The sequence below is a fragment of the Chamaea fasciata genome, unplaced genomic scaffold (assembly GCF_029207755.1).
Source record: "Chamaea fasciata isolate MVZ Bird 193981 ecotype frontalis unplaced genomic scaffold, bChaFas1.0.hap1 SCAF_45, whole genome shotgun sequence".
Classification (NCBI taxonomy): domain Eukaryota; kingdom Metazoa; phylum Chordata; class Aves; order Passeriformes; family Sylviidae; genus Chamaea; species Chamaea fasciata.
The window spans coordinates 79262-105455 of record NW_027094130.1 but is presented as its reverse complement, the minus strand read 5'-3'; the positions used below and the strand labels follow the sequence as shown (position 1 = coordinate 105455).

The 26194-nt window shown below is 51.8% G+C and overlaps 2 long non-coding RNA genes across 2 annotated transcripts in view; both read left to right on the top strand.

The window, feature by feature from the left end:
• The window catches only part of LOC136303965 (uncharacterized), a 382317-nt gene that overhangs the window by 344430 nt on the left and 11693 nt on the right, over positions 1 to 26194 (top strand). The gene's annotated exons all lie outside the window — the stretch shown is intronic.
• Positions 22985 to 24042, top strand: LOC136303954 (uncharacterized). The gene is made up of 3 exons (XR_010724319.1): positions 22985 to 23210; positions 23306 to 23434; positions 23901 to 24042. It is a non-coding gene; the product is annotated as an uncharacterized lncRNA (long non-coding RNA).

Genomic DNA, 26194 nt, shown 5'->3' with positions numbered 1-26194 from the left:
CACCCAAAGCCCGATGCAGCCACAGCTTTCCCAGCATCCAGCAGCTCTTGCCTTGGCAGTTGATTTCATTGACTGGCCTTGTTAGCAGAAACAATAGCAGCAAAAGCAGGTTTCCTTCTCTGAGGGTTCACCTGAGCAGCTTGACAGGCTATTTGGAAGAGGGACTTTGCTCTACTAACTCACTCTACTATTTCCAAAGATAATTACATGAAAAGCATCTCTGCAGCTCTTGTTGGTCCCTTAAGCACAGCTGCCATCAAACCAAAGTCATCAAGCTTTTTCCTTGGTTCTTGAAAACAATGGGAATTGCAAGCAAAGAAAGGAAATCCCTCAGTTATTCCTCAGGTAAGGAAACAAACATTTGGAATCTCATCTTCCACACAGACACATGAAGATGCATGCACAAATGTCTTGGGACGAAAATGCCTCTTTGGGCACACAGGAAACACCTGCACCTCCGTCTCTCATCAGACTGCAAATTTCAGCTTCCCTTAGGCAGCAAAAGGAAAATTTTGGTGGTCAAAGCAGAAGAGGGAGAAACGCCATCCATGTGGTAGCCCTCTGCTCATTTGGACACTCAAGTCAATGCATTAATGGCATGGCCATCCTAGAAAGTGCCTGGAAACAAAGGGGTGGGTTTGGCCGGCTCTCCACATGGCCAGGCTTCATCTTAGTGACATGGAGGTGACGGCTTGGGTTAGGAAAGAAAGACGGTCACTGAGTGTTTCAGCAGCACCGCACAAGAAGCACAAGAGACTCTGTGGCCTTCACACCCTCTTGTTAAGGTTTCAGGCAAATTTCCTTGTGAGAAGAATGGGGGTGCACTTCTTCTCTCCAAACCACTGTTTTATAAACATCCTCGGGTTTGGGTTACTTTCCTTCATTTCAGGAAAGATAACACCACTTCTAAGATGCTTGTTTGCTGCTATTAGGGCTGTCTACAAAGCCAAAAGAGCTGGAACGACTTCTAAGCCAAAGCCCAGTGTTGCCTGAGAAGGGAGATTGTTTGCCTGGGCTAAGGCTTGAGTTCCCCCACGGATGCAACCAAAACCCCAGCAGATGCTGATGTGCTGCCGGGACATTTTCAGAAAGGGACCGTGGTGGAAGTAGTTCCAGCGGATGGCAATGGCATTTTGTCCAGTGGCACACACAAAGTGGGATGGGGGAGAAAGACAGCGGGATCAGAGAGTATTTACACCTTACCATGGCAGAATTTTCCTCCCAGTCAGGAGCTTCTCCTTCCACCATTTCAATGACCACGATTCCCAAAGACCATATGTCCACTTTGGGGCCATAGGGTTCACCGTTCACTTCAGGTGCCATCCACTGAAGAGTCCCGACCACCGATCTCCGTCTACTCTGCTCAGGGGTGAGTTGAGCAGAGAGGCCAAAATCAGCTGGGGAGAGAGCAAAAGACCGTTTTTATTTGAATCCTGTGCAATTAGGAAAGCAAGGAAAAGAATTGCCCAGTTGAAGTTGGAGAATGTGCTGCTGAATCTCCTGGACAACTGTCCCTGCTCTGTTTCCTCAGGACTTTAGCCAAGAAAATATGGCATTGGCTGCTTCAGAAATCCCCACATTTTTTACACTGCCTCCAGCAGGGGCTATTCAAACTTTAGACATGTAGCTCCCTCCCTCTGGAAGGGACACGCACAGAGCAATGCCACTGTGCACTGCTCGATCCTTGCCATAGGTCTGTGCACGTTGCCACCGCGTGGTCAGCTCACAACAGGCTCCCTGCACTGCCACCAGCGCCATTTTGGGGGGGCTGGCTCTCACTCAAAAGCAGCCCCACAGCCCACATATCCCTGGAACGCTGCACCTGCCCAAGAATATACTGACCCAGCTTGACAGAGCCATCCGTTTTGAGAAGGATGTTGAGGCTTTTCAAATCTCTGTGCATCACATGGTTGGCGTGGAGAAAATGCAGTCCTTGCAGGCACTGAGAGAGAAACCAGAAACAGGAGGGCAAAAATCAATGATGTGATTTCATCACACAACAAAGGAAACAGCTCTCCAAGATTCCCTCTGCAGGGGAATGAGGAGTAATGGCAGAACACAGTGCCACTGAGGGGAAGAGCTCGCTACTCCAACACAGGCAGGGCAGCACCTTTCTAAAGAAAGGCATGTCAGCTTGCCAAAGAGCAACAGCAACTGCTGGTGTAGACTCTGCCCTGCAAACCAGCCAGGATGACTGCTGCTGCAGTGGATGTGCTCAGAAGTACAGAGCATTCTGGCTGCACTGCTAACCTTTCCAGCTGAGGACTCAGAGAAATGAGTCTCTCTTTCTTCTTTGCTGTTCCTTTCAAATGCTCCCACCATCACCACCTTTGCTTTTACAGGCAAGGAATGCAGTGCCAACAGACCAAAGTTTAGAGAGGCAAGATGGAGAAGAGCAAATACAAGAGCCAGAGTGAGAATGCAACAGCAGGAGACAAGAGGACAAGAACAGAGTCCAGTGAGTGCAGGGGCACTGGCAGGCAGTTCATTTGAGAGGCTCTTGCTTGCCCAGAGCATATCAGCCACACAGAAACAAAGCCTGGCTCACGGAATCGCTCCTGCTCTGAGCCCCTTTCCCAGACAATCCTGCCCAAGCTCTGGGAAGCACAGCTGGGATCCCCGACTGACCTCCCGACTGATGATGGCAATCTCGTCTTCTGTCAGGCGAGTCTTTTGGATTGTGTCGTAAAGACTGCCTCCATCCATGTACTCCATCACCAGCCACAGTTCTTCATGCACAAGGTAGCTGAAAGAAGGGAACAAGGCCATGCAGATGAACATGCATTCGTTGGTTCCTTTGCTTGATTCTTGTTTCCGGGTCGCTTTGTGACAAGGACAGAATTAAAAGAATTAAAGACATTCCCTCCGGGCTGTGGGTTGTTTGCAGTCTGTGCAGTCTCAAGGAGAACAGCACATCTGTCAAAAGGAGATGTCTCTGATGGCCAGCAATCAAAAAGTGCAGTTTAGTAACAGCCAAGATGAAAAACCTGTCCCGTGTGGTATTTCTGGAAAGAAGCACCTAGTGTTCCTGGCATGGCCAGCCCTGGAAAAGAGGGGCAACAATCCAAGGGAAATCCTCCCTAGCATGCTTCATCAGCATTGAAGAAACCTTAAAAAATCCATCCTGAGACAACATGGAGGCAGCCAACTTACAGGGTACTGACTTCTTATGGTAGAGATGATGCAGGTTTTTGAACAATTTTTCAACTATGTATTGGAAAGCCAGGGATGACTCACGGAGATAAACTGCACTCTCTTCCCATCCATTGGAGATGAGTAGAGAAATAATAATGAAGCAATAATTAACAGCTTTCTTTTCTGCCAGTGTCCAAAGTGGGGTTTTAACCTTGCATACTTTTACTATGTAAACAAACCTTCATGGGATGAGACCATGACCACTCACCCGTCTAAATAATGGACAAGATGGGGACTCATATTCCTCTTCATGACCGTGATTTCAGTAACAATATCCTCCATCTCGCTCGGTCCCCGAAGATAGATTTTCTTGATGGCCACCTAGAATGACATTGAAAATCAGTAACTTTAGAAGCTGGCGGAATGAGACCAAAACACACATGGGGAGAGAGACTTTGCAATGACACCGCCAAGCCGTGCCAAAGTGCCTTGTAATTAGACAAAGGAGTAATTAGGAAGTGACATTCCTACAGCCCATTTCTCTGCTCCTTTGGGGGCCAGATCCAGGACACGTGGCCACTGACCACATTTTGCCTTGTCCACTTGTTAGCAATGGTGTGTCAACTCTCACCCCCCAAAGCTCTGAGCACACTCTCTGTCTGTCTGTACTTGAGAAGAAGTAATGCGTGCCTTGGTACTCTGTGGATACATCTCGGGCTATAGGCAGGGCTTGGGGCTTTTAGGGACACCTTGCAGATCTCTCCCTATGTGCAGTTCCCAAGTGCAGCACTGCAGGTGGCTAAGGAACTGCCAGGAACATTCAGATGTATTTGCTGGCAGCCAGAAATGAGAATTCAGGACTCTGAAGCCGTAGCCCCAGAGAGCAGTGAGATGCTCCTTTGTTGGAGCATCTGAGAGCCAGGGAGAGCATCCTTCTCTGAAAGGAACCGCTGCCCTCCTTGCCTTCCTTCTGGCAGCTGAGCAGGACAAAGACTGTCCCAAATGCAGCTGGCAGGCTGGCACCAGTCTGTGCTTCTTGTGCCTTTGCAGCACAGCTCTAGCCACAGCTGCAGCCGCAGCTGACACGAGAGAGGAAAGCCCTGGAGAGCAGCAGAATCTGCAGGGGCTCTTGACATTTACCTCTCCGCCCGTGGCAGTGTCGATCGCTCTGCAAACCTCTCCAAAAGCCCTAGAAACAAAACAGCAGCAAAGAAAGGAGAAGCCATTTAGACCTTGGAGTGAAAGCCAGCCCAGACAGGAGATGTCTGCTGGAAATGCCTCCAACCTGCAGCATGCAGGAGGGCTCTGCCAGAAGGCAGATGATGCATTTTCCTCTCCAGTGCATGGGCACTGGGCCTGTTTCTGAAGCATTGGGGTTTAGTGCCTCAGCTCCAAAGGCCAGGTGATTCTTTCATCATGGATTTCAGTTTCTAAACTGGGCGGTTTTTATCCTCACCACAGACTATTTCCTTCAGCAAACTCTTGGGAAGAAATGCTCCTGAGAAGTGTTATCTGACTGCTATGATAGGGGGTAGGTTGCTGTTTCTGGTAATGAAATAGAAGTGTCTTTGATAATGCCTTCTGACCACACTTCCAAATTCTGGCCGGTACTGAGAGATGGGGCAGACTAACCCCAGTGTCTGAATATGTTTGCAGCTTGCCTGACTTCACACTTGACAGATATTCCAGCAGCAAATCAGCTGCCCCATGATTGTGTAGAAGCAACTGTGGTTGGACTCACCCTCTGCCAACAATTTCCTTTTCGGTGTATTTCCTCCGGGGATTTTCTGTGCTCACCATTTGCCCTGAGGGAAAGAAAATGCAAAATGCTCACTTGAAAGCAGACATCCCACCATCCAAGAGATACAAAAGGCAGCCCTGCTGGGGCTGTACAGTCTGGCCTTCTGAGTCCTTTGTGGCCAGCTGGGTAACAACAACAACAACAACAACAATTGCAACAAGACAGGCAGCTCTGCAGTACAAGCAGGTCAGCACAGAGAATGATTTTCTACAGTCCTTTGAAGAGATCTCTTGACAGAAAACAAAGCACAGGGAGATGCATTCCCAGGAGAGGAGGGCATCTTCCCCACCTTGCAGCAGTTTCCCAAAGGAATGCCTTTCCCTTTGTAAACCCAAGCAGCTCATGCTCTAACCAATCCCAAGGGGCCTTCAGCAGCAGGACCCTCACCCTTGATGAGCAGGCTGAGCTGGAAGACGCCCTTGCCCGTGGCCCACGTGAAGAACCACACTGCTTCTCCTGCCCCTGACAGCAGGGATCAGTCCCTGCCATTGCACTCGCCCTCTCAGCCCCGCACACGTGCCCACCTTCCCGCAGCGGGCAAGGGCAGCAGGGACAGCAGTGCTCCTCAGGTGCCGGCGGGACACGGACAGCTGCCCAGAGGAGATGCTGACCCTCTGTGAGCCCAGCCCAGGCCGTGCAGGAGCCGGCCCAGAGCAGGGGCTGCTGCCTCGGGGCAGCTCCGCGCTGCAGCGGCCGGCCGGCAGCGGGACTCTCCCAGCTAAGGAAGGCTCCAGCCTCGGCGCTCACACCAGCCCTCAGGGCCAGGGCAGCCACCGCCACAAAGCTGCCAAAGCCCAGGCACCAGCACTGACAAGCAATGGCAAGAAGGCACGGCCACACCCAGCCCCTTCCAAGCTGCTGCCCCCACTGAGGACACAGCAGGATTGGCTTGGAGAGCAGACACACCCAGGTGCACGTCAGTGCCCTTTTGTGCCAACAGGTGACGGGAGACAGAGAGTCAGCTGGGCTCTCTTCTCAGCCCCACCAGGTCTTATCTGAGGGCACAGGACGGGCAGCTGCTCTGGGCAAGAAGCAGCTTCAATGACTTGTGCTGTAGAATCACAAAGGGCACTGAGATGAGGAGAATCATTGGGTCCAGCTATGCTGACGCGTGCTCACAATACACTGTCCCTCAGAGAAGAAAGACACAAGACGTACTCATGAACCCCAGGAAGTCATCCTCATCATACTCCATCTCCTGTTGCTGAGCAGCAGCTTTGTCAGTGCTGGAGATGAAGGAACTGCCCAGGCTCCACTGCTCAGCTGGGCCAGGCCAGGCCCCTTCAGGTGACACTGCTGCTGCAGCAGCTTCAATAGAAGAGCCTGTGGAGATCTGAGACAACAAAAGAGTTTGTGTCAGAAAAGTGGCTGGCAGAGATTAGCCCCAGATCCCATTTTAAATGCAAGCCCTTAGGACGGTGCTGTCAGCCAGTGTCTGGGAGCTGCTGTCAGGCTCAGCTTTTTCACCTTTCTGCCCACAATTCACATTAATTCAGCCACTTCTTTCTGCTTCCCTGCCCACCTCTGCTTCCATTTTACCAAAAGAACAACCTGGCAACCAAGGCACCAAAATCCCTGTCTTCAAACAGCAACTCCACGTCCCCAGCGTGTCTCTGAAATGCTCCCGGGTAAGCACAGCCAAGAAGCTCCCGGGGACAAACCGCCCCAAAAAGCTTGTGTTGTCACATCAAGACTTTTGGTGCCTGTGGGTACTTGGCGAGTCTGTGGAGGGGGACAGGTGTCCCCAGGCCACAGCGTCCCCTACGTATCCACCAAGGCTGAGCGCAGTGCCTTTGGCATGCTCCCTCCTCTGCAGACAGGGAACCTTCCTGCTCCAGGCTGGCCCCTATCAGAATCCCAGCAAGCTGGGGCCTAAACATGGCAGCTCAAAGCCCATTTTCCAGCTGTCACTGGCTGAGGGGAATGGCTAGGTCTGGCAGGACTGCAGCACTCAGCATTCTCAGCCACCAACAGCAAGAGCTGGCTGCTCAGAAACTTGCAGCTCTGCCTCGCACTAAAGACAGCACCCTCCAGAAGTGGCACTTACTGGCTGGGAAAGTTCCGGCTGTGGTGTGACCACAGCTGGAGCCTTGTGGTCATTTGGCTCATCTTCGGCTTCTTGTCCAGGAGCAGAGGAAGCCGGAGGGGAGTCTGTTCTTCCTTCAGTGATCTGTGGACAGACAGGAGCGTGAGACACAGGCTCATTTAGAACCTTCTTTCTCTTCAGCTCTAGAACCAGCTCTACTAAGCACAAATCATCAACTTGGAGAGCAAGGGGATTCTAAGTCCCTCAGACTAAATTCTAATGGGCTGATTCAACTGGGCACTGCAAATTGCTCCAAATTACATATTCCCCCTGAGTACTATCAGGAAGCACCGTTCTCTCAGCAAAACTGGGCTTTTAGTTCTTTTAAAGCTCTGGAATGGAAAATTAGGAAATAGGCAGTGATGCCTCTGCTCTTGCTGCTGTAGACATGGAAATGGATTTTCTTGCAGCCTACTCAGCTGGCCCTCTACACTCTACTGCCACAGGCCAAGCTCACAGCTTGCTGCACAATTTTAAACACCAGGAACATCAAATGTGCCTTTCTTACTCACCTCAGGATCAGCACCTCTGAATACCCGGCTCAAGTGACCTGCAGTGGGCAAGGGAAAATGAAGCAGATGCTTTGAGAAAACTGGAGACAACCACAGCATTTTTAGAAGATTTTCCAAGAAGGCCTCCCAGTCTACATTTTCAAAGTTGTCCTGCTTGACCCAGCAAATAGAGGAAATGACAGACTCTGCTGACACAGACTCTCCCACGGAGGGAACGCAACCCCTGCAGGTTCCCTTGCAAATGCTGCCCGCACAGCCCTGGCTACACACAGCCCCTTTTGCGCTGAACGTGTTGACAGCACCTTTACCCAAGTGGCATCCAAAAGGTCTTTCTGTTTCCAAATTAACTCAGTCCCCAAGAAAGAGCAGGAAGACATACAAAAGGCAGGTTAGGTGACACCCAGGGAAAACCTCTACTTACGTGCCAGGTGAATCAGGAAATAGGTGGAATATCCAACTCCATAAACGGAGCAAACTACAGCAGCCAGTTGCCCAATCATTGTGGCAACTGCTGTGCAAGTTTGCCAACTGTTCTCCAACACTATCAAAAAGCAAGTCTCCTGTCAGTGTGCACGTGCCCACTGACAGACGCCTCAAGGTGCAGGACGCTCCTGCACTGAGCAAGCTCAAGAGCTGCTCTGACACCCCTGAGGCCTTCCGTGCACCAAGGCAACCTTGCGATGTCACCATGACCACGTGGCAACCGTGCCCTGACATCACAAAGCAAACGCTCTGCCTTGATCTGTGAGTTGATACAGATGGAGAGACTGATGTTTGTGTAGGCCTAGGCTGCATTTTTACCTTTTCCCCCCCTCAGCTGCCTGTTTCAGCTCTTGTTTCTCCCCCTGTGCCCCCTGTGTCCCCTGTTGCTGTGCTGGGTCCGAGCTGGCGGCCGGGCCGGGCGGAGCAGCAGTTCCAGCCCCGGCTGTCCCTGGAGCGCTGGGAGCTGCCGGTGGCCCCAGGCACTGTCCCCTGAGCCAGTGCCATCTGCTGTCCTTGTCCAGGGGTGCTGCTCTGCAGGGGAGGAAGCAAGAACAGAGTGAAAGGCTTTGAAGATGGGGCGGTGGGAATCCCTCTGCTTAGATTTTTGTTTAAAGATATATGGACTGTAGCATAGAGAGGAATAATTACATGGATATTTAGATATGCGGGTTGCTTATTGTATAGGAATATATCTGTATATATCTTGGTATATTTATAAATGTATTCTCCCTATATATGTGTCTGTATATATGCATACATCTTTGTAATAACATATGTATATATGGATGTAAGTATATGTATATGTAAGTATGCTGTTCTATGTGTGTTTTAATTCTATTTCCTATGAATACAGTTGTGTAGGTATTTCTGTTTATGCAGTTGGAGTTATATGGCTCTTTAAATAGGTATATTGGTATTCCTAGATGTAAATATATCTAGTTTTCTATTTACATCTGTGTATTGATTTCTGTTTTTTGAGGTGGCTGTATCTGGGTGTATCTTTCTATTTAAACATGTATTGAGATGTATAGTTGTGTCATTGTATCGATTGAGATCTTTGTAGACGACTGTTTAGATAGAAATACTGATATTTTTGTATTCCTAGATGGGCTTTAGGCTTGCAGTAATATGTAATAAATTAAGTTGCTAAACACCTAATTGATCTTTATGTCTAGTGAGTGGTTGTAGATGTTGGCAATAAATTAAGTTTTCTTAACTGAAGTGGATATTTCTATATTTTTACATAGCATTGTTGTAAAAATCTAATTAATTCCTTTTTTAAGACTCAAATTGACATCAACATAGTTCTGTATTGTCAGCGCAGGTGTAGCAATTTGTAATAAATGACATTTTCCATGTGAAATCAGTTCTAGTGTATTTGTTGATCAGCAGCGCAGCTGTAGGAATCTGCAAGAAATTACATTTGTCAACTGCGATGGGTGTTTTGTGATTTGTGCTGTCCAGAGCAATGAGCAGTTTTATATACTGGAGGATTTTGGCCATGGAAATCTCCATCCATGCCCAGCACATGCCCCACTTGCACTCAGGCTGGGCAAGGCAGGTGCAGATTTGGGATGGCAGCAGAGCCACACCTTGGCTGAGAACTCGCTACAAAGGCTGCTGAGAAAACTCCGGGATTCCATGGAGCATCCAGCTCCAACCAGAGGAACCCAGGGTGGACAAATCCACCTGCCATGCCACGGGCAGCTCTTCAGGAAGTGCTCCAAGTGTCCCTCTGAAGGTCATCCTGGAGCCCAGGAGCCAACAGGGATCCTGAGCCAGCTCCGCTGCCTTTGGCAGCACTTTGCAAACGAGCTGCAGCAAGGGGGAGGCCGCAGGGCTGTGAGTGCTGCAGGCTGGGGATGAAGGAAGGGCCACGGACACCTGTGCTGACATGCTCCAGAATCCACAAGGATTCTGGGGGAGAACTGGCAAGCAACAAGTTCCCACAGCCACGACAGTGATGGAAGCCCTTGCTGTGAAGTTCCCTGGAGGAACTCCCAGGGGAGTTGCTGCTATAAGAACTAGTACCAGAAGGCACAAATGTAGGAACACTAGGAGATGGCCTCTAGGACCCACAGGCAATAGCTTAGGGAAAGATCAACTCTATATTTGATAGATTCTATTGATTATGGCATATCAAAATATAGAATATGCAGCATTATATTTGATAAATTGCATATATGATATATATAAATATGTACCATTGAGTGCATTTTCATAAATATTTTCATTTCATATAGATTTGATAGATTCTTCCCACTTGGGGGAGTGAAGATGTACTGCTGTTGAGAACCTTCTGCCCACACAGCAGCCAGCCCACAGGGCTGTGCGTGCACACCCACCCACCGTCCTTGTTCTTCTCGGCATCTTGGGGCTGCTGTTGGCACAGAACTGGGATGAATTGAACTCGACACACCTGTCCATGTCCAGCCTGTCATCAACGCTGATGTGGCAGGGCACAACACAGAGCTCTCAAATCACTCACATTATCATCCATGCTTTCATTCCTGCTGGGGAATGGGGAACTTAGAAACACCAAAGACACAGAAAAGAGGTGGAAAAAGTTGGGATCTTTGGTACACTGCTGGTACCCTCATGTAGGAACATTTGTTGGGCTTTTTAAGGTGGTAACTTTCCAAAACCTAGCAAAGCTGCTCAGCATCGGTCACCCAGTTGTGAATGGTCTTCTTGGCTTGGCAAAACTACAGTGTTAACTGCGGACTCCGTCCTTGGTTCAAACCACCTGCCCTGACCTGCAGACAAAAGCACCAGCACCAGCAGAAGCTACATCAGCCACTTTTCTCAAAAAGCTCTCTTCAATATGCCAGAGGAAAGGAAAACATGTCAGACAGTGTGGACTAATGACAAGACTCTGAGCAACAGTTAAAAAGCAAAGGGCCGCAGCATTCTGGGACACCCCTCGTGCTCCAAGGCAGCCAGGCCGCCCTGGCTGCCCGGGACCCTGCGCTCCACGGGCTCTGCAGAGCTGCACAGTGGGGAGGCAGCCTCGGGCACCTCAGGCCCTGGGCACCAGTGGCCTTCTTGGTCTGGCCGGCTGCCTCTGGGCAAATGCAGCCTGCTGGCCCTCTGCTCTTGGCCCTAGCCCGGCCTTGCAGGGCTAATCCTGCTCCTGCTCTGAAACGTGCTCAAGAGGGACTCATTTGTTTCCAGCTTTCCAGGGCATTGATTTGCACCACAAAATACTGAAGGACTAAGGCCTGAACAACAGGTCCTGAGCTAAATCTGCCCTCTGGATGACCCTTCCAACCAAACTTTCAATGGATCTGCTCCTTAACCAAGTGTTACTATCATTAGGATCTATGCATTCATTCATTGGTGAAACACGTCTTTTTCTTTCAGCATGAAGAAACCAGACAAGGCCACATCTGGCCTTGCTTCCTCCTTGAGCCCTGGACAGGCTCAGGGAGAAAACCAAGAGGAGAAGGAAATCAGATCTCCTGCCCCAGAAGGTCTGTCAGATTGCTCGTTCACCACTGTCAAAGCTGGGCTACTCTCACAGTGCAGTCAGAAGCCTGGTGGCCAAGAAAGGGGGAGGCAGTGTAGGATTTCCTAGTTCCTCGCAGTGACTTTCTCGAGCTTTGCTGGGACAGCTTTCCCCACCTGATGAGTGGATCTGGATGAAGGATAAAGTAAAAAGGGTGTCTGCTGATGTATCTTTCTTAATCACTAGAGGCAACCTTTTGTACCAGTGATAAGGTGCATTGCTTACCTTCTTCTTTTCTGATTTGTCTTTGCACTCCTGCATGATAGTAAATGACACTGTTGCTTCAGCTGGTGTCTGTGTCTGTGTCTGTGACTCTCCCTGCTGCAGACAGGTAAAAAATGTTATTAAAGAAAGGTCTTATGGAATATGGATGAGGCCATGCTACTTTAGCTAAGCAGCTAGCAATAGCCTGCAAGCTCCCAGTTGAAAACTGTTTAGAGAAAGAGAAGTTTGTTCACACAACAGCCTATTCTTAGGGAGAAAAACAAGTGCATCTGCATAAATATTAGCTCTGTTCCATCAGAACCCACCAAGGAAAAATGGAAACAACCTGAAACTTAGCACATACACACAAATGACCTTCTGACCAATAAATGAGGCAGTAAGGAAACTACCCGCCAACGGGTGTGGTGCATGAGGTCCCTGAAAACTGGACAAAAGAAGCGATGTGAATAAAGAATTGGCTTTATCTGCATGAAGGATATGGAGTCTCGGCTGATTCATTACAACATCTCCCCACCACCAAAACAAACACACAGCCAGTTGAGCACAAGACCTGCCTCTCTGCCAGCCCATTTCTTGGAAAACACCCCTGATTGCCATCTCTGCAAGTGCAATCCCCACTTTCCAACTACCTTTTCTGCAGCCAGGCGAGAAAAGTAGTCGCTGTCAGCTCCGGACACCTCCAGACACCAACTGCTTTCAGCAGTCACAAGCCTGAAATATCAACTTCCTTACTGAACCAGCCCACTGGGAGCTCACACAGGGAGGCCTTTTGTCCAAGGATACCCACACCAGAGCTCGAGGCTGGAGCAGTTTGAAATGCAACACCTCCAGAGTTTAAACCTCCCTTTATCAAATGAGAACATACCAACCTGCCCCAAAGGGAAAGGAAAGAGAAGTTCTTCTCCCACAACAGCAAGCTCTGTGCTTCCTTTGGTTCCAGTGGAGAGTGGAGGCCATGGGCTACTCCTCACTTTGGGAAGGAACCTTGGGAAATGGCCTGACCTGGGAGACCAGCAGAGGGAAGTTCCCCAAAAGGTATGGAAAAGGATCTCTGCAGGGAAAAAGAAAAAAAAAAAAAAAAAAGGTTAATTGAAACTTTTCAAAAAGTTCTCAGACAGAAATTTCTGCCCCAACATGACAACCCCAAAGTCTCTGTGGTTTTTCAGGACACATCATTTTTGTCAGTCCCCCCAAGCACAATCAGCTCCCCAACAAGACTTCAAGACTAAAGGACAAACCTTCCCCCCTCACCTCTCCACACCAGCTCGAGGGAGTCTCTGTCCACTGCAAGATCTCCTTGGTCAGTCTGCATTGGCAAGAGCTGGCTGCAGGAGGCCTTTGCATTGGAAATCTCCCCAGATGGGGGGAAAAACAGAAGAAGCGATTCCTGAGGAAAGAAAATGGCAACGTCATTTGGGAAGACAGCGGCGTGAGCTCCCTACAAGTGAAGGCCTTTCATCCCTGGCATAAAGCAACATCCATCCATGGGGCAGCACTAGCATTTTGATGACAATGCTGACAAAATCACTGCCCCTTCCTGCTGCTGTTGCTGACAGCGAATCATGAGAAATGTTCCAACTCTGCAAAAAACAGGCAGAGATGTGGAGAGTGTGATTGATAACTGGCTAGCTGCAAAAGGTCACGTAGACATGAGAGAGCTTTGCTGAGCACACAGGCACTCTCATGAAAACCAGCAAGGCAGTAAGCTTCGTATGTGTCTTGGTTTAGGAAGACAGGTATCTGCTAGGTAAAATTACAATCAGAGGCTCTTTGGCAAAGATTTGGGAAATAGGAATAGCAGTTCTTTACTAGTATGTAATACAAAGCAAACAAACACAAAAAAAACTCCCCCCCCACCAAACAACTGCAGCATTAATGACAAACGACAACAGTACCAAGAACCTTGAGGGCTTTGTTTCACAAAACCCAGGGCAGTTTGGTTTCGGTGTCCCTGCAGGATCCTCAGAGCACCAAGCTGGAACAGTGGAAAAGTCCCGGGCTGGTCGCTGGGATGGCAGGGTGTCCTGGCAGGCAGGGGCAGGATGTCCCGGCAGCGCAGGGGGTGCAGGGTCACGCTGCAGCAAGAGGAGCAGCGCCGAAGGAGCCGAAGGCGAGGCAGAAAAGCGGCCCAGCTTCTCCTCGGCGTGCTTTGCGGCGGCTGAGATCCTCGAGGAGCGGCCGACACGCGTCTCCCGAACGCCGGAAGCAGAAAAGCACGCCGCTGCCTCAAGCTGTGTCTTTTACCTGCGTTATCTCCCCCTTCCACCTTTTGTCCATCTCTTTGTTTCAGCCAAGCACTCTCAAGTATCCAACACCCGGTCCCCTTGGCAACCCGTGGGGAAAAAATTCCCCAGAGAAAGAAGGAACAAACCCAACCCCCAACATTATCCACCCCGAATTTTTTTCCCATACAAACATATTACATTGAGTTTTAACTATTAAAAATACATATATATATATGCAAATATGGATGCAGCCACATTGTCATGGGTAGTTCACCCCAAAACAAGGTCCCCTTGAGGTATGCATCGGGTCTCTCCATCCTTTTGCATCACCCACCAGGTGCAACCTGGTCCCTGAGCGAAGACAACCCCACGGATGGGATTGTCTTTGCTGGAGGCAGGATTAATCCAAACAGTTTTTCCCAGCATACCTCTCATGTGTACCACTGGAACCTTATCTCCGTCTGTCTTTTGCAAGGGCTCAGATTGGGCAGGACCTGCTCGGTTGGTGGAACCTCGAGTGTTCACCAACCAGGTGGCCTTTGCTAAATTAGTATCCCAATTCTTAAAGGTTCCCCCACCCAGTGCTTTCAAGGTAGTTTTAAGCAGGCCATTGCACCGTTCAACTTTCCCGGCCGCTGGTGCATGATAAGGAATATGGTACACCCACTCAATGCCATGTTCTCTAGCCCAGGTGCTTATAAGACTATTCTTGAAATGAGTCCCATTGTCCGACTCGATTCTCTCAGGGGTGCCATGTCTCCACAGGACTTGTTTTTCCAGGCCCAGGATGGTGTTCCGGGCAGTAGCATGAGGCACAGGGTAGGTCTCCAACCATCCAGTGGTGGCTTCCACTATGGTTAGCACATAGCGCTTGCCCTGGCGGGTTTGGGGAAGGGTGATGTAGTCAATCTGCCAGGCTTCCCCATATTTATATTTGGACCACCGCCCACCACACCATAAGGGCTTCACCCGCTTGGCTTGCTTGATTGCAGCACATGTCTCACAGTCATGGATAACTTGAGAAATACTGTCCATGGTTAAATCCACCCCTCGGTCTCGGGCCCACTTATAGGTGGCATCTCTGCCCTGATGACCCGAGGCATCATGGGCCCATCGGGCTAGGAACAACTCTCCCTTGTGTTGCCAATCTAAATCTATCTTTGACACTTCTATCTTGGCAGCCTGATCTACCTGCTTGTTGTTTTGGTGTTCCTCATTAGCCCGACTCTTGGGAACATGGGCATCTACATGGCGGACTTTCACAGGCAGCTTCTCTACACGAGTGGCAACGTCCTTCCATTCATCAGCAGCCCAGATTGGTTTTCCTCTACGCTGCCAGTTGGCCTTTTTCCACCTTTCCAGCCAGCCCCACAGAGCATTGGCTACCATCCACGAATCAGTGTAGAGGTAGAGCTTTGGCCACTTCTCTCTTTCAGCAATGTCAAGGGCTAATTGAACAGCTTTGAGTTCAGCAAGCTGACTTGATCCCCCGTCTCCTTCAGTGGCTTCTGCAACCTGTCGTGTGGGGCTCCATACGGCTGCTTTCCACTTACGGTTCATTCCCACGATGCGACAGGAACCATCAGTGAAAAGAGCGTAGTGTGTTTCTTCTGCTGGCAATTGGTTGTACGGAGGAGCTTCTTCAGCCCGTGTCACTTGTACCTGCTCCTCTTCGTCCGTGAAACCGAAGTTTTCTCCTTCCGGCCAGTTTGTAATTATCTCCAAAATCCCAGGGCGATTTGGGTTTCCAATACGGGCACGCTGTGTGATGAGGGCAGTCCATTTGCTCCATGTGGCATCGGTGGCATGGTGCGTGGAGGGAGCCTTTCCTTTAAACATCCACCCCAGCACTGGTAGTCGGGGTGCCAAGAGGAGTTGTGCTTCTGTGCCAATCACTTCTGAGGCGGCTTGAACTCCTTCATAGGCGGCCAAGATCTCCTTCTCTGTGGGAGTGTAGTTGGCTTCAGATCCTCTGTAACTTCGACTCCAGAATCCCAGTGGTCGGCCTCGGCTCTCCCCTGGCACCTTCTGCCAAAGGCTCCAGGACAAACTGTTGTTCCCAGCTGCAGAATAAAGCACATTCTTCACATCTGGTCCCGTCCTGACTGGGCCAAGGGCTACTGCATGAGCAATCTCCTGCTTGATCTGGGCAAAGGCTTGTTGCTGTTCAGGGCCCCAGTGGAAATTGTTCTTCTTGTGGGTAACCAGGTAGAGAGGGCTCACGATCTGACTGTACTCAGGAATGTGCATCCTCCAAAAACCTATGGCTCCTAGGAAAGCTTGTGTTTCCTTTTTGCTGGTCGGTGGAGACATTGCTGTGATCTTATCAATGACCTCAGTGGGGATCTGCCGCCGTCCATCTTGCCACTTTACTCCCAGGAACTGGATCTCTCTGGCAGGTCCCTTGACTTTGCTCTTCTTGATGGCAAACCCGGCTTTCAGCAAAATCTGGATGATCCTCTCTCCTTTCTCGAACACTTCAGCTGCAGTCTTTCCCCACACAATGATGTCATCGATGTACTGTAGATGTTCTGGAGCCTCACCCTTCTCCAGTGCAGCCTGGATCAGCCCATGGCAGATGGTGGGGCTGTGTTTCCACCCCTGGGGCAGCCGGTTCCAGGTGTACTGCACGCCCCTCCAGGTGAAAGCAAACTGAGGCCTGCATTCTGCAGCCAGAGGAATGGAGAAAAATGCATTGGCAATGTCAATAGTGGCATACCACCTCGCTGCCTTGGACTCCAGCTCGTACTGAAGTTCCAGCATGTCCGGCACAGCAGCGCTCAGCGGTGGAGTCACTTCATTCAATGCACGATAGTCCACAGTCAGTCTCCATTCTCCATCAGACTTGCGCACAGGCCAGATGGGGCTGTTGAAGGGTGAGTGGGTTTTGCTGACCACCCCTTGGCTCTCCAGCTCACGGATCATCTTGTGGATGGGGATCACGGCGTCCCGATTTGTCCGATACTGCTGACGGTGCACTGTCGAGGTGGCAACAGGTACTTGTTGTTCTTCTACCTTCAGGAGTCCCACTGCAGATGGGTTCTCTGATAGTCCCGGCAAGGTGTTCAACTGCTTAATGTTCTCTGTCTCCACAGCAGCTATTCCAAAAGCCCATCTGAGTCCTTTAGGGTCTTTATAATATCCATTCCTGAGGAAGTCTATGCCCAGAATACATGGAGCCTCTGAGCCGGTCACAATCGGAAGTTTCTGCCACTCCTTCCCGGTCAGGCTCACCTCGGCTTCAACCAGAGTCAATTCCTGTGATCCCCCCGTCACCCTGGCAATGGAAATCGGTTCTGCCCCCACATGTCCTGATGGCATTAGAGTACACTGCGACCTAGTATTTACTAAAGTTTCATATTTTTGTGGCTCTGATGTGCCAGGCCATCGAATCCACACAGTCCAAAAAACCCGATTTTCCCGTGCCTCTTCCTGGCTAGAGGCAGGGCCCCTCTAGCACTGGTTTTTATTCCCTTCCTGGACATACATGGTAGAGGTTCCTTCGAGGGAATCTGACACAGCATTCCCACCTCCGTAATACCTGGCAGCTTGCTCATGGGAGGCTGAGGCTACCTTCATTCTAGTGGAACTCCCTCTGTTAGTGTTTCTCTCCTTGAGCTCACGTACCCGTGCCGCCAGGACAGAAGTAGGTTTCCCATGCCACGGTCCCATGTCCTCCCCATGGTCCCGCAGATAAAACCACAGGTCAGCTCGAGGGGTGTACCCTCTCTCTCTCGCTGGGGGATGTTGGGCTCTGATTCTGGGGCCTGTGACTCGCACCGGTGCTACATGGGAACTGTTCCTTCTCATCTCCTCTCTTATTTCCCTCATCTCCTCTTTGAGTTCCTTCACCACCGCAGAGACATGAGCCTGCATTGGACCACTGATCATACTTTCATAATTTCTGAGCTTGTTGGCAACAGAACCCACTGTCTCTCGGTTATCCTCGGCATTAATTGTTGCGATGAATGTGGCGTATTGGGATGGTCCATGAGTTGCCAGATTCCACAACATGTGCCCTGTGCATTTAACCTTGTCGGGGTCATTATCATGCTGTCCGGTCTTCCCAAAAAGTACTTCCAATACTGCCACTTCTCTCAACTGTTGGATTCCTTCCTCAAGGGTCTTCCATCGCATTCTATTGTTGTGCTCTTGCATTCTGTCTCTGTGGACAAATCTCTCTCTCACACTCATTAGAAGTCGTTCCCAAAGGGGAAGGGGCCCTTGCTCTCTTACAAATACCTGATTTATACCTGAGTCCTGGGTCAAGGGTCCCAAATTCCTTGCTTCAGCACTATCAAGTTGCACACCTGTACCCATAAGGTCCCAGACTCGAAGTAGCCAGGCTGTATAAGCCTCACGTCCTCGTCGTGCAATATCTTTTTGCAGATTACGTAGACTTTCATATGTCAGGGACTCAGTGATGATCTCAACCTGTGGCTCTTCTGTGGATTGTGAGGACCCTCCTTTCTTACCCTTAATATCAGGATCTGACGATTTCACTTTACACTTCCTTGTTTCCACAGGGGCGACTGCTGCTGGCTGTGGCTGCCCTTGTGGTTCAGCTGGAACCTGGACAGTTGTAACATCTGTGGGTTCCACTGCTGCACCATCAGTCTCTGCCTTCTCGGGGCAGGGGGAGGGTTTTTCATGAGCTGGGGAAATGTACTCCTTCAGCATTTGGCCTATCTCTTTTACCAGAACCTCAACCCAATCCGGGTGGGTCCTTTCTGAGGCAGGCTGTGGGGCAGAGTCAGGCTCTGGGGTATCATCCCTATTCTGTGGGGCAGGTATCAGGGTGGTTATCCAGGTCAATCTTCCCTTATCTCTGAATGCTAAATAGAATATGCCTATTAGCAGCACCAGCCATTGTATGATATCATTAGCATTCAGAGAGGATTTAAACCCTTCAAAAACTGGTGGGGCAGACCCAAAGAGATGGGTAAAGGGTTGGGAAAAAGAAACTTCCCCCGGTGTCATTTCCTCACAGTAGGTACCATTGTTAAAGTAACTCCAAAAACACACAGTTAGTGTACGATAGCCCTGAATCCATGTGCCTGCCTTCCAGAGGAAATTAAAAATCCATGAGTTCTTCACCTTATTAAGCCATAAAATAAACTGGATGACAGTCACAGTAGCCTTAGTTATAGGGCCCATGTTTAGATAAGGGCCTGCAAATGGAAGGAATACAGCCACAACCACATGCCACCCAAACCAGGCTAAGTTAGACCACATGATGCAGCCTAATGAGGTTTTTATATTTAACGCACACAAAAGAAAGTACTAGGTTAGTTAAGAACTGCTATTTCTCTTCCCTTTTCTTTTCTCAGTGCCCTCAAGCGCCACGTTGGGCGCCAAAATCTGTCTTGGTTTGGGAAGACAGGTAGCTGCTAGGTAAAATTACAATCAGAGGCTCTTTGGCAAAGATTTGGGAAATAGGAATAGCAGTTCTTTACTAGTATGTAATACGAAGCAAACAAACACAAAAAAAAAACACCTCCCCCCCCCACCAAACAACTACAGCATTAATGACAAACGACAACAGTACTAAGAACTTTGAGGGCTTTGTTTCACAAGACCCAGGGCAGTTTGGTTTCGGTGTCTCTGCAGGATCTTTAGAGCACCAAGCTGAAACAGTGGAAAAGTCCTGGGCTGGGAGCTGGGAAGGCAGAGTGTCCCGGAAGACAGGGGCAGGATGTCCCGGCAGCGCAGGGAGTGCAGGGTCACGCTGTAGCAAGACAAGCAGCGCCGAAGAAGCCGAAGGAGAGGCAGGGCCTGAACCAGCTCCCCGCGGGTGGCCGGCAAAACTCAGGCTTCAGGCCGAACTGGTGATAGTAGATTTCCAAGGACTGGATCCCTTTGGCCACAGTCAAACTCCTGTTAGCAGCACGGAAAGTGCTTCTCCTAGCCTGGGAAGCGAGAAAACGCCGTTTGGCCGCGCCTAGTGCACTCTCCGGCGGTTCACTCGCAGGCAGGCTTGGAACAGCGTTAAACGCTGTTTCCGAGATCTCCACAGGCAGAGAAGCTGTTTGCAGCACGGAAAGTGCTCCTCCTAGCCTGGGAAGCGAGAAAACGCCGTTTGGCCGCGCCTCGTGCACTCTCCGGCGGTACGCTTGCTGGCAGGCTTGGAACAGCGTCAAACGCTGTTTCCGAGCTCACCACAAGCAGAGAAGCTGTTTGCAGCACGGCAAGTGCTTCTACTAGCCTGGGAAGCGAGCAAAAGCCGTTTGGCCGTGCCTAGTGCACTCTCCGCCGGTTCGCTTGCAGGCAGGCCTGGAACAGCGTCAAACGCTGTTTCCGAGCTCTCCACAAGCAGAGAAGCTGTTTGCAGCACGGAAAACGCTTCTCCTAGCCTGGGAAGCGAGAAAACGCCGTTTGGCCGCGCCTACTGCACTCTCCGGCGGTTCGCTCGCAGGCAGGCTTGGAACAGCGTCAAACGCTGTTTCCGAGCTCCCCACAAGCAGAGAAGCTGTTTGCAGCACGGAAAACGCTTCTCCTAGCCTGGGAAGCGAGAAAACGCCGTTTGGCCGCGTCTAGTGCACTCTCCGGCGGTTCGCTTGCAGGCAGGCTTGGAACAGCGTCAAACGCTGTTTCCGAGCTCCCCACAAGCAGAGAAGCTGTTTGCAGCACGGAAAACGCTCCTCCTAGCCTGGGAAGCGAGAAAACGCCGTTTGGCCGCGCCTAGTACTCTCAGAGGGTGCATGCTGCTGGCTGGCTGCGAACAGCGGCTAGGCGCGGTTTCCGAGCTCTCCACAAGTAGAGAAGCTGTTTGCAGAACGGAAAGGGCTTCTCTTAGCCTGGGAAGCGAGAAAACGCCTTTTGGCCGCGCCTCGTGCTTTCTCCGGCAGTACGCCGCAGGTTGGCTGCGAACAGCGGTAGGCGCGGTTTCCAAGCTCTCCACAAGCAGAGAAGCTGTTTGTAGCATGGAAAGTGCTTCTCCTAGCCTGGGAAGCGAGCAAACGCCATTTGGCCGCGCCTAGTACACTCGCCGCCGGTTCGCTTGCAGGCAGGCTTGGAACAGCGTTAAACGCTGTTTCCGAGCTCCCCACAAGCAGAGAAGCTGTTTGCAGCACGGAAAACGCTTCTCCTAGCCTGGGAAGCGAGAAAACGCCGTTTGGCCGCGTCTAGTGCACTCTCCGCCGGTTCGCTCGCAGGCAGTCTTGGAACAGCGTCAAACGCTGTTTCCGAGCTCCCCACAAGCAGAGAAGCTGTTTGCAGCACGGAAAACGCTTCTCCTAGCCTGGGAAGCGAGAAAACGCCGTTTGGCCGCGCCTAGTGCACTCTCCGGCGGTTCGCTTGCTGGCAGGCTTGGAACAGCGTCAAACGCTGTTTCCGAGCTCCCCACAAGCAGAGAAGCTGTTTGCAGCACGGAAAACGCTTCTCCTAGCCTGGGAAGCGAGAAAACGCCGTTTGGCCGCGCCTCGTGCTTTCTCCGGCAGTACGCCGCAGGTTGGCTGCGAACAGCGGTAGGCGCGGTTTCCAAGCTCCCCACAAGCAGAGAAGCTGTTTGCAGCACGGCAAGTGCTTCTCCTAGCCTGGGAAGCGAGCAAACGCCGTTTGGCCGCGCCGAGTGCACTCTCCGGCGGTTCGCTCGCAGGCCGGCCTGGAACAGCGTCAAACGCTGTTTCCGAGCTCTCCACAGGCAGAGAAGCTGTTTGCAGCACGGCAAGTGCTTCTCCTAGCCTGGGAAGCGAGCAAACGCCGTTTGGCCGCGCCGAGTGCACTCTCCGGCGGTTCGCTCGCAGGCCGGCCTGCAACAGCGTCAAACGCTGTTTCCGAGCTCTCCACAGGCAGAGAAGCTGTTTGCAGCACGGCAAGTGCTTCTCCTAGCCTGGGAAGCGAGCAAACGCCGTTTGGCCGCGCCTAGTGCACTCTCCGGCGATTCGCTCGCAGGCAGGCTTGGAACAGCGTCAAACGCTGTGTCCGAGCTCTCCACAGGCAGAGAAGCTGTTTGCAGCACGGCAAGTGCTTCTCCTAGCCTGGGAAGCGAGCAAACGCCGTTTGGCCGCGCCTAGTGCACTCTCCGGCGCCACGCTCGCAGGCAGGCTTGGAACAGCGTTAAACGCTGTTTCCGAGCTCTCCACAGGCAGAGAAGCTGTTTGCAGCACGGCAAGTGCTTCTCCTAGCCTGGGAAGCGAGCAAACGCCGTTTGGCCGCGCCGAGTGCACTCTCCGGCGGTTCGCTCGCAGGCCGGCCTGGAACAGCGTCAAACGCTGTTTCCGAGCTCTCCACAGGCAGAGAAGCTGTTTGCAGCACGGCAAGTGCTTCTCCTAGCCTGGGAAGCGAGCAAACGCCGTTTGGCCGCGCCGAGTGCACTCTCCGGCGGTTCGCTCGCAGGCCGGCCTGGAACAGCGTCAAACGCTGTTTCCGAGCTCTCCACAGGCAGAGAAGCTGTTTGCAGCACGGCAAGTGCTTCTCCTAGCCTGGGAAGCGAGCAAACGCCGTTTGGCCGCGCCGAGTGCACTCTCCGGCGGTTCGCTCGCAGGCCGGCCTGGAACAGCGTCAAACGCTGTTTCCGAGCTCTCCACAGGCAGAGAAGCTGTTTGCAGCACGGCAAGTGCTTCTCCTAGCCTGGGAAGCGAGCAAACGCCGTTTGGCCGCGCCGAGTGCACTCTCCGGCGGTATGCTGCAGGCTGGCTGCGAACAGCGGCTGGGCGCGGTTTCCGTGCTCCCCACAAGCAGAGAAGCTCCTCCAGCACCGAAAGTGCATTTTCGGGGCTGGGAAGCAAGATTTCACTTATTCATTATCTGCAGTGCGCTTACCTGCTCGGCGTGCTTTGCGGCGGCTGAGATCCTCGAGGAGCGGCAGACACGCGTCTCCCGGGCCGGGAAGCGTGGCCTCGCTGTTTCGTCACTTCCGGTGCTCCTGCCGTGCGTGCAGCGCCGTGCAGAGGCGGAGGAGCTCGAGGAGCGGCGGCCACGCCTCTCCGGGGCCGGGATTGGAGGAGTCGCTTGTTCGTCACCTGCCGTGCGCCTGCCGTGTTCGGCGCGCTCTGCAGTGGTAGAGAAGCTCGAGCAGCTGCGGCCGCGCGTCTCCTGGGCCAGGAAGCGAGAACTCGAGCCCGATGAGGAGTGTCTGCTTCTGCTTTTAACTTGTGGAAAGTTCAAAGCCTGTGGCTGTAAAATTAGCAGCAATACTGGTGCCTTCTTTTATCGCTCAAGGTCACTGGCCAGCAGGGAACAAGAAGTGTCCCAGGACTTGTTGGTGCCCTGCCAGAGAGAGAAGCAGCAAATGGTGTTGAGAGAATTTCTGGGAGTGCATGTGGGATCCTGCTTTTCTTGACAGCTTGAGAAATGATCTGAACAGAAAAAATATCTTTCTTTTTACAGGAGAATCTGATGTGGAACATGGGACCAGGATGACTTGCTGTGACTTCTTGAAAGCTGGAAAGAAGGCGATGTTAATCTTTTTGGCTAGAGGCAAAGTGTCTGCAAAGCCTTGGAAGAAGCCTATGCCAGGTAAGTGAGGACACGAACAGGAAAACACCTGGAGGCTGTGATGTGATTTCACGGAGGGTTATGGATTCCTGTCTCAAATGTCCATGTGTCAGTAGGGCTGGATCCAAGTGCCCTGGTGGAGAGGCAGGGTTGTCCTGCATTCCAGCTTTTTAGTGGCTGGAGTTTTGCCCAAGGAAGAGCAGCATCCTGATTTTGCTGCCATGTTCAGCCAGCACAGAGCTGTTGGGTGCCTCCGTCCAGGAGCAGCAGGAGCCTGGATTTCTGTCCCTGGGATTGCCTTGCTGTCCAAGACGAGGGCTGAAGGTGAGGGGCAAGGCAGCGCTGGGAGCTCTGGGAGTCAGGAGTGCCAGGCCTTTCATCTCCTGGTGCTGCTCAGGTGTTCACCAGAGGGTTTTTTTGACGGCCTTTGGCTTTCTGGATGGAAGCAAAAGGGTCCTTTCCCCTCCCTGCCTTCTGTCATTCCCAGGTCAGCCCCTGCTCTTTGCTGGCAGGCTAAATAGCCTCAGGAGTGGGCCGAGGAAGTGCTGCCTGATCTGTGAGGTTCCACAGGAGATGGGAGCAGGCTTTGCGCAGAGGTTCAAGCACCTTGGGACTTCCTGAAGGCCTGAGGCCTGAAGCAGAGTCTTGAGGCAAAGCTGACCTCTGGGTGAGCCTTCAACCCAGATGTTGTGTTTGTATCCTGTCGGCAGTGCGGTAGCCAGGATCGTTAGTGTTCTGGGCTAGGTCCGTGCTCATTAGCGAAACATGGCTTGACCTTTCTGTGTTCAGAGGCCGGACAGGGCCCTGAGATGAGTCCTGTGGCCTTGTTGGGAGGAGCGGGGCCAAAGGCAGCTCCTGCATTGCTCCTGAAGCCCTGGCCAGGCTTTGGGGCGACGCCGGAGGAGGCTGAGCCCAGCTGTTCCCGCCGTGGGAGTTGTGTGCGCCTGTTTATTGCAGCATTTGCCCGACCTGGGCCCTGTCCCGGCACAGCCGGAGCCTCTTGGCCTGCGGGCGGACGCACCCGCGGGAATTGCCAGTTCTGGGGGGGCTCTCCAGGGCTGGGTTGTGACAGGGGATTCCCAGCTGCTGGGGGTGAGGCTCAGGGTCCCTGGTGCTGGATCTCAGTCCCTGTAGGTCACCTTGGGTAGCAGTGCTGGGGAGCATTGCTGAGCTTCTCCTTGGGAGGTTCTTGGCTGCTCTGAGCTGTCGCCAAAGACCCTGAGCTCCTGAGGTTGGTGTCTGTGTCTTTGGTGCTGACCCTGCCCCCTGGCCAAGTTACTTTGGAGGGTTTGAAGGGTCTAGGGCTGAGTGCCCTTTGGGCAGTTTGCTGCCAGTCTGGTGTGCTCCTGGAAGTGCCGCTGACCTGCCAGGACTGAGGAGCTGCTGGCTGGGTGCTGCTTCTGTTCTGCAGTGGGAGCAGGTAGCCACAGGGATACAGGGGGAAAATGGGCTGCTGAAATGAAGGAAACAACATGCTTCTAACAGCAGCTACTTTCTTGTGTACATAAAGCTACAGTTCCAGTTTCTAGCACTACTCTTCATGGGTACAGGTGTCTCTCTCAGTCGGCTAAGTTATTTCTCCATCACGCAGGCAGGCAGGAAGGCAGGAACGCACGCACGCATCTTTCAGGGCACTTAATTGGTTAAGTGTCCATCACCGTGCTATGTGTCTCCTATCTGAGTTCTGCATTTCTTGGAGAGGCTTTCCTAGGCTCTTATTTTCAGAGCTGTTGTTGTTCCTGTAGCCTTGACGAATTCCTGCGAACTCTGGAAAAGAAGACTGCAGGTGTCATCTTCACTACAAACAGTTTGGCTGATACAGGGAATGGCCCAAGTTATTCAGATACATTGCTACACCGGGAGGGCTTAGAGAGAAACCTGGAGATGGGTTGTGGAAGCCTGAAGTGGGATCTTCTCCCCTGCCGACCCTTGTGTAAGAGACGGTCCGAAGATCCCTCATCTGCCTCACGACCATCGTCAAGGACAGAGACTGAAACCCCTAAAAGGGACTTGAAAATCTCAACACAGGAGTTCTGGCCTGGCTGAGGTGGGATGTTGGCCAAGTGCTGCCTGCAGGTGTGTTTGATGGAAAACACCCAGCACCCATATGGGAACATCAGAACCTGAGCAGAAACAATGGGCAAGTCACGGTGAAGTGACCGCGCCTGCTGACACTGCACCTGCTGACTTGGACTGGTTGACACTGTACCTGCTGACGACCGACTTGTTCTGGGTTCTCTGAATGAACACACTGCAATGATTTCCCCCAGCTGTTTGGCCAACTGCCTGTCGCTTCGGAGAGGACTATAAAAACCCTGGAGACTCCCGCTCACTTTTGAGATCTCCCCACTGGAGAAGATCGCGTCTATAGGCATCTTCAAAAGCCTCGAGGACTCGACCCTCCATGTTGGTAGCTATAATCCCCTTCCCCTCTTTTTCTGTCTTTCTTACTATTCTCCTTTTCTCTCCCCACTATCGCATTTGTTGGCACTAAATAAAGGTGCATTTGTGATTGAGTAAACTGAGTTTGTCCCCCGCTGTGTCTTTTGCGCTCTGAGATCCCTAAAACGAACCATCACGAACCCCGCTTGTGTGAGCGGATCGTGACAAGTTTGCATGTGAATAAGTTCATTTGTGTACCTTTTCCGCTCTCCCTCACCCCCCATTTCGAGCCGGTGTCCATTTTGAAACTGTCTCCTTCCCGTGGGGCCGTGCTCCTGCTGCTCCCCTCACAGCCCTGATGGCGACACGCAAACCAGAGAACTCCCTGGGACTGCAGTG